Genomic DNA, 15,795 nt, shown 5'->3' on the forward strand with positions numbered 1-15,795 from the left:
TATGCATGTGCTCTTTCTCTGTAAAACTGAAAATATTTTGAATATTTTATCTGGCTAGCTTGCTTATCTGTTGTATTTTTCCGTAGCTAGCAAGATGTAAAATTGTAGGGGAAACGTTTCCAGCGTATTTTGGCAAAAATAACTTACCATTGTTTCATGATTGGATGCTTCCTTCCACTTGAAATGTGTGCTGAAAAAAAATAGTGTTATTTTGATGTGTTCTGCATTTTATGTGCCGGTTTTTGGGTTCGGTTGACTAGCGAGTCAGGTAGGGAGTCAATGAAGGATAAAGGTGTGCCATGACCAATTTATGATTTACTTAATGGTTAAGGTGTGCTTGTGTACTAATTTGGAATAGAATAGTGATAGTAGTTAATTTGCTCAAGAAAGGTAAAACTATTTCGAGTCCTTATGTTGTTGCTGATCAGTGCCTAGCTGTTGGTGTAATTGTGTAGCATTTCTAAGCTTTAGTGGTACTTGTGAGCTTGAATTTCCTTTCTGTTTTCCAAAGATCACAGATAGTGGTTAATTATTTTTTGTGTATTTTGTACTTGTGACATATTGTTTTGTATTTAATTTGAATGGCTCTTTAAATTTTCAACAATGGGTTCAAAGTTTAGTAAATAAGGAACGTTGATTAATGGAGCACAACCATTTTCACTGCTGGGAAGCCTAGATTATTAAATGCTTTTTAACATTGAAATGCGTACATGTTTTTGGTTAAAACAATGGAACAAGGTTACTGAGTGGTGCAGTCAGTTTCCTGAGATTGGTACATTTGATTTAACGAAATTGCATTTCTGAGACAACGTTCCATAGATATACACCCTCACCCTAGACCTGCAGAGTTTGAAACTTTAAATGAATGCTGCACAGGAGCCAATGAAAAAGTAAATCTGAGATGCTTGAAGTGGCAGGTTAACAAAGCTATTCAGGATTGGATGGATTCTTCATAGCGGAAGCAAAAACAAGAGTGGCATATAGAAATGTTAGACACTGTAGGCGTTTTCCCTCCTGGAGTTGGATTGGTGGCCACGGATCAGTAAAGAAAAGAAATGTGCATGTGAAAAGCAGAATGATTCAGATGAGGAAGATTAAGTGGTAGATGAGTTGTTGTGTGCAAGTTCTCCACCCTATGAGGACGGAAGTTAAAGGGTACAGAAAGATGCTGCTTTTTTGGTGGATATAGAGTCACTGTAGTCTGTAGCAAGATCTAATGAAAGCAGATGTTCAACATGTGGGTTGAATTTGAAAAGATGTTGGTTCATGCAATTTAGGTAATATGCTTCCAAAATTAATACCTGATAAGTTGGTGTTTCTAATTCTGCTAGCAGGAGAGCAATTGTTTTGTTCAGTTGTAAAATTGGGGAGACTAGCTAAATAAAATAATGTGAATTCATAGGAGGAGAATTAATACATTTTATCCCATGGCATTTCAGAAGCTGGACTAAAAAAGGAATTGACCATGGAGTCAGGGAAATTATACTGAAAACATTGTGGAGAATATTAGAAATTACAAAGATGTCAAAAGACAAGTGTGAACCGGTTTCAAAGCCATTGGAAGGTGTAGGTAGTAGTGGTACAAATTATTTATCATGGTGTACTGTAGAAGGACAATTCCCATTTAGAGATGTTCCTGGATCGTGTGATCTAACATACATCCAAGTGCCATGGAGCAGGCATGATTTATGGGCTTTTAAGAAAGATTTCCCCTGATTAAGAGACAAATCACGGAAATAGGATTGTGAGCGTCCAAGGTTTTACGGGCAGATTTGGATGCATTGTTTAAATTTTGATACTGTGGTATTTGTGGCTTAAGTGCAATACAGTGATTATCCTGGCAGAAATTCAACAGGAAAGTACTGCACCAAATTATAAACCTTCTCTAGAAGTTATGAATTATTTTAATGAGGTTGATTATTTGAAGAAGGTGGTTGTACTGGAGCATCTGAATTGATCAAAAATGAAAATGTCCCAGAATGCAGAGGAGTCAGTTTATCCGTATTAAGACAGATTGGTGCAGTTGTACTCACAATATAGTGATATGGAGATCGTTATAAAGAAGGTTTTTCTGGTTTTGTGTCAGATTTTGTGTTGGGATTGAAGTGAGAACTGCACAGAGTTTCAACAAAGAGTGATGGTCTGGTAAGCGAAGTTAATTCAGATTTTGACTTAAACAAAATATTGCAGTGATAATTGTAAGTCTAAAGAAATTGACAAAAGAGAAGTTGATGGTGGCACAGACTGAGGTTTAGTCAGGAAAGAGGGCAAGGGATGATACCCTAGAAGATTTGTATAATATCCAGTTAGAAATGGGGTTTCTGGTTAGCTAGGTTATGCACCTAAGCCAGGCAGAACCCACCCCCTCTGGTCAGGGCGACGGAGTTACACAACCAAGAGAACCCCTGCTCACCCCCTTGGTAGCTTGGCATGAGCAGTCAGGCCTATCTCAAGAGGCAATATGTAAAGCAATTGCACAGCACACATGGCACAACAAATACACCACAAAGGAAACACAGCACCAAGTTATATAAAAATAAACTGTATCGCACCAAACATCATTAGACCAAACAGAACATGTTAGTAGTACTGTGCTACACAAGCAGTTGTCAGAACATTACTCAGTTACTAGTACTCTGCAAAAGCCAGCAGTGGCCACATAGAACACGTAGGTTACTGGTTATCCTGCAACATAAGCAGTTGTCATTATACCAAAGATACACTTATCATGGCAAACGCATAATCATAATTGCCACCACAACGTAATAAATGTCAATTAAAAGGAAACATCAGAAAACTTGTGGCACCATCTTTAATGCACATAAAATCAACCATTCCTATGTGGCATAGGTCAGCATAGTGAGATAATCTGGGCTTCCAAGACATCATCAGGAATGCTGTAACCATTATGGGAAATGCCAAGACTTCATCAAGCATGCATAGAACGTGAAAGCATTTCCTCAGGGCATAAATGTTGGTTACACCTCCCCCCTACATCAAGGGCCACCACACAAGTGATGAGGGCAAACAAGGACTTTTGTGTCCCAGTCCTGTGCTCTGATTGTTGCACAGTACTTGCAGGACCGGGGACCTCCGTCGAGGGTCACCACACCCGGCTTGCTACCAATCAGCAGCAAACTGTCCACCCCAGCCTCCCCCCTGAGACCAGGACAAAGGGAGGGAGGGGGCCCACGAGGCAGCCCCGGGTAGGGAGGAAGCCTCCCTGGACCCACCCCCCCCCACACAAAGGAGAAAGCCAACTGTCAACGGTCTGTAAACCTGCAGGCCGCAGCTCACGCCGGTGGTGTTCTCTCTGGTGGTGCACCCCTACCAGGGCATGTCTGGAGCCCTCTTGGGCATGCTGGCTGGGCACTGCAGCACTTCTTGCCGGTCTGGTCTCCTGCGGCGGTTTGCTGAACGTCCGCCTAGGCCGCGGCAGGGAATAAATCTCAAAGCAGGTGCCTGCCAATGCCCCAGGGTCACTGCTCTAAGCACTCCTGTGCCCCGGAGTTGCTCCATGAAGTGCTCTCATTCAAAAGTGCACTTGTCCGTGCTGGTTCCCCAGCCCGTGTGACCTTGCCACGTCCGGGAGGGAGGGTGCAGCCGGAGAGACACGGGACGCTTTCCGGTGCTGTGAAGGCAGCCAAGTAGTGTGCTCAGCGACCATCACAAAGCACACACAATGAGGCGCTCCTGCTGCGCTGGACCCAACAGCGAAACGACGGGAGCATTGTAGTGCCAGATTTAAAACACTATTATTTGGTAGCTCAGTCGTTGATATTAAACGAGTGGGTGTTTGCTATGTCAAATGCCTCTTTGAGGGCTGCCTGGGAAGCAATGGCCCCCATATGGATACCTGGGAAAGTTGTGTGGGAGAGGGAACCCAAGCCTTGAGTATGCCTCCATGAATACTGTTATTCAAATATGGAAGCATGCCACCCTCATGACAGGTTTGTGAAGAAAGCTTACAATTGGAAAAGCCTTTTGGGACTCAACAGATTTAGTGAACTTGGTGAGACTAGAGGGATTCCAAAAATGGCACCTACTTGGTAGAGCCAACATTTGTGATATATGGGGCTCACAAGGTGTGCAAACATCTAGTGAACTGACAGCAATTTAAGCTAGCAGACTTCCAGTATTATAAATAATCTACAGGTCTTTTATTCAGGAGCTAAATACGCCCCCTAGATGCAGGATATCGAGAAGGAATCACCACTTGAATTTCGAATCTTAGGAAGCCCACGAGATAAACATGCAATCTACCATATCTGCAAAACTCTATCCTACAGCTGCCAAGCACCCTTGACTGAACTCGGAGATGAGACGAAGATAAGGGTATGTTGGGGGTTGCTGGCTAGAACGATGCCTGTAAATCCCCCAAAAGAGGTAAAAAGGTGTGCTGGTTTCGAGTTGAAACCACTTAAAATACTGCAACATCCATACTATACTAGAACCCTTTTGTTTAGGTTGGGCACGGCAAATAATGATGGATGCTTGTGGGACTGCATTCAATAGGGAACATTAGTACAGAATTATAGATCTATCCAAAACTACACAGTTTCTGATTGGTATTTCACAGCTAGTGAGAAAAATCAAAATTGAATGGAACCGGAGTAAGCAGGCGGTGTGATGAGGAATATGGGAGGACCAAATATTGCTCGCATACAGACTTTTGTTCTGCAGTATTGCTCTGGTGGTGGCAGGGGACACATCTTAATATTATGGGGGAGTACAGATAGACCCACCATGACACACAGTCCAGGATATGGATTGGTGTATGCAAACAGAGGACACACTCTACAAGGCCCGAGGATGTCCCCGGAAATTTATAAAGATTTGGGGTGCTTCAGAAGGACTATAAGACTAAATGTGACTATACTGGGAGAAATATATTGTGCTTAGGCCATGAAGGATTAACACACACTTAGCTGGGCTGGGGAGATCACAGCCAAGGACCACAAGTTCCTAATTGGTTGGTAAATGCCACAAGTCCGCCGCAATGCATGAATGAAGAAGATCACGTTTCGAGGAATCTTCTAGCACTTATGATGTATTTACAAATGTCGGTGATGCCAATGCCGATTACTATGTTTTGTTTTTCCTTTTGTTTGTTGTACTGATGAAAAATGAATACAATTGTTTTTTTTTCCTTTTAAAAAAAAAAAAAAAAAAAAAAAAAAAGCGAAGGAAAGTAATGCAGATGAAGCCTGTCAGTGTTCTGTTCTCGATCACCAGCACAGCAGTGGGGAAAACTGGAACCCTAAGTCCAGTTGCCACTGCACTTGCTGGATGTTTGGGATGGCTTGCAGCTACTCCACTACTGTTGTAGCCATCACCCAAAGTGAGCCAGTTCGTTCGAGTCTGTTAACATGACTGCTCAGAATTGTGTACAAAACCAAGACCTTCCAAGGGAGATATGTCATTGAATTTAGTTGATTTGGCACTATTTTCCTATTACACTCTTTCTTAAGAGACAGTTAAGGAAAAGTGTGTGCAGCATATACTGTTTGCACACTAACGTACAGTTTTGAAACATCATATTTGTACAGTGTGATTTCTGTACAGGTTGCAGAATCATTTGTTCTACTTAGAGCCTGTTGTATTACTCGCGCACGGAGTATTACAATTTACAAATAGTCTTTTGGAGTTGTCTGATTTTGGCCAGTTATGGACGCAGCACAGTTCATGAGTTCTGTTGGGACACCAATTCGAAATGGCCTACAAATTATTCATTTGTTGTCTTCTTGGAGATCACCATATAAAATTGTAGTTATAAAGTGCACAGCACGAGGACATGTGACTGATTATGTCATTAAAAGGAAATAATTATGCAGGTGAAGGTGCATGTTACTATGCAGATTGAGCACTGCATTGACCATGCAGATTAATAATCATCAACCACCTTTTCCTACTTGCATGTCAATACAAACAATGGGTGAGTTGAGGGAAGTACCAAATGAAATGTCAGATGAGTGCAGTGTGTCAGCAAAATAATTTTGTGAATAAAACTGAAGTAGTCAGGAGACACCAAAAAAAAATGGCACATTGCCCAGTCTCTAGATTATAGGTCAATTCTGTGGAAATGCCACCATTTAATAATCCAAGGTACATCTTTGTAGTGGTGTGCATGTTTTCTAAGTGAGTTGAAGCATGCCTGACACGGGGGTGTGATGAACTGAAAATTGCAAAGTTATTGCTCAAGGGGTTTATCCTTCGATATGGAATGTAATTGTGACTGGATCAGACAGGTTGGAAACTTTAAAAATGGTGTCATAAAGTATATCTGTGGTTAATTAGATCTTGAGCAGAAGTTTTAATGCTGTTATCACCCACAATCATTGGATGCTGTTGAGAGACTGAATGGAGTAATCAAGACCACGTTGGTGAAAGTGTGTGCATCAGGTTCTTTGAAATGACCAGATGTACTCTGCTGGTGAGTAGGAGGTGTACTCCGAACAAGAGACTGGTCTAAACTCATGTGAGTATTGATGGGTAGACCATTCAAAACTGCTGGTATCCTGTGTGCAGCCCTGCTCCCTATTAGTGATTACTTGAATCTACACTATTGCAGGCATTTGGCTGTTAGAGTGTAATCTGTCCCTTACGAGGTGCAGCTATCTACCCGCTGTGTGCCCTTGGTTGCATGTCACGATGTATAAACAGGGAATTGGATTCTTGCCAAGAAGCATGTTAGTAAAGACTATGTTTAACAGGGAGTGTGGCTTTATCAGGTTATCCTGCTAATGAACATAGCTGTGAAATATAAAGGACCACTTTCTTGGATTCATGCCTCACATACTCGAAGAGTATGGATACCAGAAAGACTGTTTTCTCAAGTTGAGTCGGGGACCCAGGCTCAAAACTTGGATATAGAAGTATGGGTGACAGAAGAGGCGTGCGAAAATAGGGAAATTCAAAAGCAAAGAAAAGAAAAAAAAAAAGTCTGTGGGAAGTTGTTGTACAAAACAAAAGTCAAGAAAAACAGGTTAAAACTGAAAATAAGCTTGTTAAAAAAAAAAAAAAAAAAAAAAAAAAAAACTATTGTACAAAGCAGTTCCGCACTTGGTGGTTCAAAAGCACCCGAAGAAACAAGAGAAAATGCGACTGAAGAGCCTGCAGTAAGTGCTGAAGGATTCCCAAAGAGGTGTGGGGGGTGCAACCCATAAATCAACAGGAGAAAAAGCTAAATAAGAGACACAGCACCTAAGTGGCTGTATTTGTGAAGAATTGAAACCGAAGAACTTGAAAGGTCTTCTCTTTTTGTATGTTGCTCTAAAACGCACAAAAATATAGAAATTCTCAGATGCACATAGGTTTGTCTGACAATTATGAACTGTTGAAACATTTTTAGATGAGTTTTGAAGGACTTTGTTTGGGAAATTCAGATCAGAAGAAAAAATGCCCACAAGAAGAGAGAAGATTTGCCTGGGTTCTGAAGTAGTTTTAATTGTTTCAATTTTGGTTGTTGTTGGACTGCTAGCTTACTCATTCTTCTCCTCTAGGGTATCTAAAGACAGCTATTGAGAATATTAGCAAACATGATGAGTTAGATGTTATAAATAATTGAGTGATTATTTAGATACTACGTGCATAATATTGTTAAAGAATTAGATAGGTTATGAATACTACCTGATTGTTTTATTGTACACACTTACAGTTTCTGAACATGTGACTAACCTGCAATTAATGTAGTCAATTGCTCTGGTCTATTCAGTATATTACTTAATAATAATAATAATAATAATAAAAAAAAATCTGAATCTTTTAGAAGAAGCTAACATAGATCGTTATGTTCCAATAGGTGATTTGCCTGTTCCTCCAAATCTTGGAAAAATTGAGTTTATGGCAGTTCCTATAAAGTTTTCCAGTGCCATTCTAAAAAGCACTAAGATGAGGAATGTTTGTTTTCCAGAGCTAGGTGTGTGCACACTACTGAAATGGAGCATTGTATTAGAGAATATATTAATCAAAAACAGAATGTTAGACCTGCAATTTTTCTACTATTAATATTTAAACATGAAACTGTGTTTAAAAAGCCACAAATGCATCCAACTCTTAGGATATGGAAAGAAGGAGAAAGACATATGTATAACATGTGGTGACGGGAATTATAATCAAAGTAGAAGACAGAAGATGTACGTATACTTATGATAGAAGTGGGTGTTATTTTGTAGGTGCTTGTTCTATCTTTATAGATATATTTTAGCGAGATTGCTTATTTCATACTACTCATGGGCTGGGCAGACACTTGTTATTTATCATTAGTGTTTCAAATTTTGATGATGTGAATTGTGAATAGTTTAGAAGATGTGCGCTATAGCAGAATCAAGCATGATAGTATAGGGCAAAAGATTCTGGATGTCTCTCTGTCTTGATACCTCTTACAGGCTTGCTTTAATTGATGTTAAGATAAGTTCAAAGCTGTCTATTTAAATAGAGCATTCAGTGAATTACACAACAGTTGCTTTCGTACCATGAATGAGCTGCTTGCAATTACAAGTATGGGATTTCAAAGTTGAATGGATTTAGATATGTTTTTAGCAAAAGAGTGAGGCGTTTGTTTGTAAAGTAATTAAAACTCAGTGCTGTACATATCTGCCAGACAATTCTCCAAGTATTACTAGGTATACTAAGGATTTGACTAATATTGCCCAAAGAGTTCACCCATAAGCAGAGCCTGGAATCTGTTATTAGATTGTTTCATGGTCAGACATATTAAAACGTTTATTTCTGAATGAGTCTAATGGGTCAGATATGATGATACTGTTATGTTGTAGTTGTGATGATGGTATAACTTTAGGTTACCAGATGGAGGAATTGATAAAGTAATTTTTTTTAAATCAGTAATGTATCGGGTATCTTTGTGTAGTTGCTTACATCGTAAGCCTTTAAAAAGTGCCTAACAAATCTGAACAGAATATATTTTGAATTGGTGGTTATCTGGTTAGCGTAGTGGTCTGTTGAATGCTGTATCATTAAAAGGACCTAGTCTGCAGCATGTTTTGGCAAAAGTAAATTGTTGTATTGTGTGATGCTTCCATAGAATATAAAATATGTGCTGGAAATATTTTGCAAAGAAACAAATGAATGCAGTGTATTTTGAAGTAGTCCTATTCCTAATGTAAAAATTACATGAATAATGCGTGCGCACATTAAAAAAAAAAGAGGATGTGTAAAATGAAGATACAAGTGTGTAGACGAGTAGCAAGAGATAATGTTTTTATTTTTATGAAACATCTCAGTTGCTGTTCCTTTGCTGACAAAATATTATATATTAAAATGTCACAAATTGTTCTGTGTAAATGCAAGCCTCGAAAAATCATAACTGTTACTAGACCTTCAAGTCTAGTAACTTGAATAAGCTACTCAACCTAACTGTAATGTACTTGACCCGTAAATTGGTCCTAAATTGTGTGAACCTAGGAAAATATTTTATTTTTTGGGGATGCCTTTTTCTTCATTATCAATTATGAAAGCTCTTTCAAATATTAAAGTTCAGCATTTCTGCTGCACAAAAAACGTTTTTTTACTTTTCATATACAAAATGTTAACACCTTGTATAATAAGAATTGGACGCACCTATGGGCTACACATGACCCCGACCGCCTCTTTATTCACTAATAGAATTGCCATCCGGGTGGAGGCAGGACTATTTCACAGTTCATGTTTACTTACTTCTAATAAATATATCACAAAAACATGATGTGGTAGTGCACTGTAATTTACAGACAGTACATTTTCCTTTTAAATGGCCACAACTGTTTCCACTAACATGCAGTTTTACTGCTAAAACTATAATACAATAACACTGATTGATTGGAAATTGGGTTTCTGCAAAAATATGTTGTTGTCAAATCACCAAGTAAAGTGTTCTGGTTTGTTTTCATCCTATTAAAAATCTTTTTTTTCACTACTGAGAGTTACAAAAACGTGCATAACTACTAAAATATATTTTGAAAGGTTGTAAAGTTTACTTATTAGCTATTTCAGTGTTAGAAAAAGGCTTAACATCTTACAGCCTTTCATTCCACATGCTTTGCACAGTACAATTGTCACACAGTTCTTTGCAAAATCCTCTAACCACAGAGTCAGAGAAAAATTAAATATAAGAAGATGAACTTTTGACCTCTGTCTCTGAATGCAGAACAAATGTGACAAGATAAAAACAATATTTAAAGGCATCTTTATTGCTCATTCAGTTTGTGAGTGAACAGAATACCTATTGTCTGCTCGCCAGAACAGGCCAGTAGGCCCTAAATATAGTTTGCCACGATGAAATCTGACTTGCAATAGCGAGTGGGCAAGTAGATTTCTCGAGGCCTGACTTGAATTGTTCATATTGCTTAAAATGCTATAAGAAGACTTTTATTTGGTACATTAGACCGGGTGTTTGACAGCTTTGACAAGTGAGTGTGACTGCAGTCTTGTGGTCTGGGCACACTGCCTGGTGAGGAAGTGGTAAGTTAGGGAGGTATGGTTCTGATTGTTTTTTTTTGGGTTGCACATATACACTGCTCTTGGATGGCCAGTTTAATTCAATACTTCTACTACCGCCTTGGGTACCTGTGGGGGATCACTGACCAATACTTGTCCACAGTGTTAGATGAAAACAAATATCAGATCATTACCTGAACATCTTCATGCTGCAGGAGACACAAGGGTGATGATAATCTAGAAGAAGGCTGCCAAAAATGGAGGGGTCTGTTATGGATGTATGGAGTTTCTCACATCCTGCAGATAAAATATACTCCTGTTTTACATCTGTTCGGGATTGCATTGCAGGTAGGATTATTGTCTAGTTCAAGCCTAATACAGTTATAGGATTCAAAAAGCATCCCACTTGGCGCAATACTTGTCTGATCGCTCACTGTTATGATTAACATATGAGACTAGTAGCGACTTGCCAAGAACACCACTGTGGTGACCCAAATGAAGGCCCTTTCTGACTTTTTATTTTCTCTTAGTGGTTGCAAGTAGTTATTACAATATTGTGACCCTAATTGAGGGAAAATCACTAGAAGAGCTACTGATGAGGAGGCCGTAAAAGCGTAATCACAGTGGAATGTATGCCTGAAACATATGATATAAAAATGCACTTGGAGAAGACCATGCCTTCCCTGGAGAAACTCTCCTCAAAGATTGATACTAGCCTCCACTTCCACCCAGACATAATGCCGGAGTGGATAAAAGTTTTAAGAAATACTTAATTGATACATGGGACAGAATGAATCAACATGCCTGTGTCACCTACCATCACAGGCAGCATTGAGAGGGTGACAGACTGGGCAGATTGTTAAATTGGCTCCAATAAAGAGACTCCTCATACTCCCATTATGAAAATTGGAGATACCCAGGGCAAAAAAAATTGTAATGAAATACTGTACTAATGAAGATTTTGTTACATACCAGAAGCAGACCTACTGACAACCTTTGGGTTGAGATACCAAACAAATGGAGGACTATCAAAGTGGTCTATTTGTTATAGATGAATTACTTGGTGCTGATCCTACTATATTTCCTAGAAGAGCTTGGGGGAAGTATTGGGATTCCATATAAATTGCAAAATGTCTAAACTATTGACCGAGAGGTCCTCTGACTGCTGCAAATCAGGCTTGATTGGGTCCTAACAAATCTTACATATGTATGGATGCAGATGGCGCAAGATGAGAACCATAGACTGAACATGGGGTGTTAAAAACATCTATTACAGGGATACCCAACCTTTTCTGAAGCAAGAGCTACTTCTGATTAGTGATGATAATTGTGAGATACAGAAGACTAAACAACTCATGCATTATTACCCAGCACCCCCATGCCAAAATTCCTTGACTGTAAGCCTAATGTTCCTAGAGCCAGATACTATGGTTTGAGCAGAATTCTGTGACAAGGGGCACTATGACAGGGCTTCCATGTTTGTCAGTGAGAGTGTGGTATTTGGGGATGTATGAACATGTGCGCCTATGGATGGTATATATCCATGGGCAACTGAGAGCCGTTGTCATATGTCCTTGTGGCACAGGGCATACCTTTCACCATAGGTGGCACCGTTACAAGTATAGCACAAACATACAACCATGTTTTTAAATGGGAGAAATTTAAAGTGCAAACATGTTCATAATGCTGAACATTTGTCTACACTTTAAATTTCTCCCATTTAAACATTGATTGTATTTTTCAGTTATAAATATTGCACAGTGTTCTACTGGCCACTGGGAGCAAGAGGCCTCCTGTTTGTAAATGCAACACAAAATGAAACATCGTTTTGTTTTAACTTCCAATACTGAGTTGGCAAGGATTTTTATTTAAGAGTTAAATACCTTAGTGCTTCAGTTCTTCACCTCTTTGCCCTGGGTCATAAATCTGACTCCAGCACTGCTGGTTATCAGGCTCTGCTATCTACAGTCTGGTAATAAAAATGTAAAATAAACACAACCTTCCCTTAACTTTAAAAGGAAAAATGTGACCCTGTGCTTTATTAAAAAATGAACTCCAGGCTGTGAGCTACTCTGAAGGGGTGTGGGAGCTACTGGTAGCTCGAGATGGACTGGTTGGAGACACCTGATCTATTAAGTTTTGGAACACGCTCAAAGTGTTGGCCGTAGGTAGGGAGGCCCTGGTTAAAATGGTACTTCTTTCCCGGTACCTTTATGTACTTAAAGGCATGTTATCAGAGACTCCATCATAGGTGCTTGTGGAGTTAGTTGAGTTGTTAGTTGAATGATTTGGGGCAAGAAAAAGAAGCAGCTTTAAATTAACCGCTCTAGAGAGAATGGAACATGGGAGGGCTGGAAGTCCCAGAAATGGAGCTCTGTTATATAACAACCCCCTTAAGCATGCAGTACATTGCTTGATGAGTAAGACAACCCGTACAAAAGATTGCTACAGGGAACATATGAGGAATATACTTAAGATTGCTTGTTAATCCGTGGTCGGGGAGGCGATGGGAGGATCCCTCTTGTGTGCCTGTTAATATACAACAAGTCTGTCCAGCACGGTTCAGAGCAATTAAAAAGGTGTTGAAATGATTCCTGTTTGCAGTGGATATGCATTTTTGGGGTATTCACCCCTTAGCTCTAATTAATCCTAGTATGTTGATAGGCCATTGGCAGCAAGTGGGATGCCCTATTCCGGCAGATGCCTGTCCTGTTAATAGATTTGTAGAGGTTGTTGCTGCACAAGAAGATTTTGGACTAAATGCAGGTCAGTTTCTCCAAGAGTCAAAGATAGCATCTACTGCCAGAGAGATGTGGTCAACCTTTTTGGAGGCACCCAAGCCCACTCTTGCTATGACAATTGTATGCCTTGTCAGGTTGCAGGAAATTAATTAAACATATATACACATAAATACCCCCCAAGCAAAACTAAAAATAACAAATGGCAGGAAATCGTACTCTGATGTGCAGTAGGATGAAATCCAGATGGGGGTGAGGCAGGTTTCAAGTAACTCACAATTTGAGCTAATACAGTATAATTCTGTTCACATGACATATCTAACTCCAGCTAAACTATGTAAAATGTACCCTGACTAGCCTTCTAATTGTCCATGTTGCCAAGTGAAGAGGGCCTGACTTCATCCATCTCACTTTGAGTTGTTGGGCTTGTCCCACTGGGAAAGAGAGGAACAATGACTAGTAAATTCTTACGTTTGTGGCTAGCGAAACACCGAATATGTACTCACTGATTGGGGTCCAGTCTACAATCCTGGAGATGTTGTAGAATACGCCACAGTAGAGGAATCACTAATGAGACTAACTAGAAAGGACGATAAACTGGTGGATGATGCAGTGCTGTAGGCTGAAGTGGTTAGACTGTTCACCAACCTTCATATTGGTCATGAACAAAGGCCAGTATGGTTGGGAAGCTTAGACAAGTCTGGAGGCATGAGGGGAGGAGGGGATGCTGGCTATGAGGATTATACAACATGTATACTTTGACTAGGTGTGGCGCAGTTGGGTCTGTACTTAAAAAAGCTGTTGTTTATTGATATGTGATACTGGCACAGTTTGAATTGCAACATTAAACTGTGCCCAAAGGGGTGAGTGTTCTAGACATGGGGCAGTCCAAGAGGGAAAACCTTAAGCCTGACAAGGAGTGCAATAAGTTAAAACATGCAATGGCCTTACACCAGTTGTCTGGTTCTAGTTAACTGTATTTGAAAAACATACAGATTTTAAGTTGTGAAACAATAAAAGAAAATTTATAAAAAAGAGAAGACTCATTATTTTTGTCCCGTAGCTCATTTGGCTTAAGTAGCTCATTCTGAAGGCACTTTTAACTGGGCTCATTTTATGGGCTTACTGAGCACGCCTTCTCTTGTTGTGTAGAGCAGCACTCTGTGGCTCAATTTAATGATTATGCTTTTTGATTATGCCATTTGTATGTGGGTCCTTGTTGTTTCCTTAGGTAATTTATCTGCAGCAGGGCATCTGATTCTACTTGGCCTCCCACTGATCCTGCGGATCCACCGCTTTTGGCAGAACAAAATTGTCAACATAATCAACTATTTTAAGGCATGCAGTTCTAAATTGGAGAATCAGCTGGTCTTATGTTATTTTAGGCCATTTCTCTGTCTGTGGAAGTTGTCCAAAACTAACCAATCCATATAACAAGTATTATCAGTGTGTATCTAAGATATCAGGAAATGGGTGTGACAATTCATTGATTGCAGGACCCCCCTTTTTTGCTTTGACTGTCAGGGTAAGAAACACAGTCATAGTCTGCTCTTGGATGGGGCTTTGGGTTTGAGGGATTAAGCCCCCAGTTATGGTTAAAATTAGTATGAAGCAAAACAGATCCAACGTTTGTTTCCAGGTGCAGTTGCTTCCTGGGAAATATTCAAAAGGTGCCACCAAGTGCTCTTTAGGTCACAGCCTTTTCCTCAATTCTTCGAAACTGATTTTTGACTTATTGAAAGGCACCCAGTCTTGTGTCCTTGGTGCAGTTATCCTCTGCCTGCGTGCAGGGCTTCTACTGGCCATTTAAGGTGAACACTCTCTTTTTGGATCCTATGGCTGGCTTGTATTCATGCACAATGCCTGGTGATGGACCCTAACCAGCTCCTTAGAACTTGTGAAGTAATTGAATATTTGTTGAGACTCAATCAGTTATAGTGCATCCTTCTCAAAGGTCAAGTTTGATTTTATGGTAGCTAACATCTCGCAATGTTTTGAGAGGTCTGGATCTGTGTTTACGTATTTCCCTCGATATAACCAGGGCTTGGGGATTCAACACAGTTCACATACTCTTTGCTGGCCTTCAGTTCTTTGCCAGAGCTAACCACAGAGGTGGGAACAGGCATTCCACACGATTTTCTTTTGTTCTTGTATGTGGCTAATGCTTCTTTGGAGCAGTTGTCAAATCAAAAGACTGCTTCAGAACTGGTCGAAGGAAGTAGTCTTGTGAAAAATGGCATGTTAGTTGCATTTCAAATAATTCACAGAAATTAATCAGCCGTGTCTCAAGCAACATGTATATGGGCTTCACGAAGCAGCAAAACGCCTGTCCGCTGTGAAAATCATTTAGAGTCCAAAATAGAATCCTTCCTTATTTAAATTCAGTTTTTATAAAGAAAGTTGCACTTAAAGAGCACTCTTTATCTTAGAATGGAAACAGTCTTCATATAGTCTGCCTTTTCTTTGGGGTATAAGAAACGGATTGTTAGAACACATACCTTTGCCTCTATTGTTTCTAATACTTTTGAATCTCCTCTAAAAAAAACTGTGGGGGGCACTAAAACGATATTAACTGCTCTAGGTAAAAACAGTTGTTCCTAATGTCTGAAAATGTTTTTTGTTT

General features: G+C 39.8%; 1 protein-coding gene across 1 annotated transcript in view; it reads left to right on the forward strand.

Annotated features, from left to right (window-relative positions):
* Positions 1 to 15,795, forward strand: part of CDKAL1 (CDK5 regulatory subunit associated protein 1 like 1) — a 1,931,537-nt gene that overhangs the window by 10,113 nt on the left and 1,905,629 nt on the right. The gene's annotated exons all lie outside the window — the stretch shown is intronic.

This window comes from Pleurodeles waltl, chromosome 2_1 (assembly GCF_031143425.1).
Source record: "Pleurodeles waltl isolate 20211129_DDA chromosome 2_1, aPleWal1.hap1.20221129, whole genome shotgun sequence".
Classification (NCBI taxonomy): domain Eukaryota; kingdom Metazoa; phylum Chordata; class Amphibia; order Caudata; family Salamandridae; genus Pleurodeles; species Pleurodeles waltl.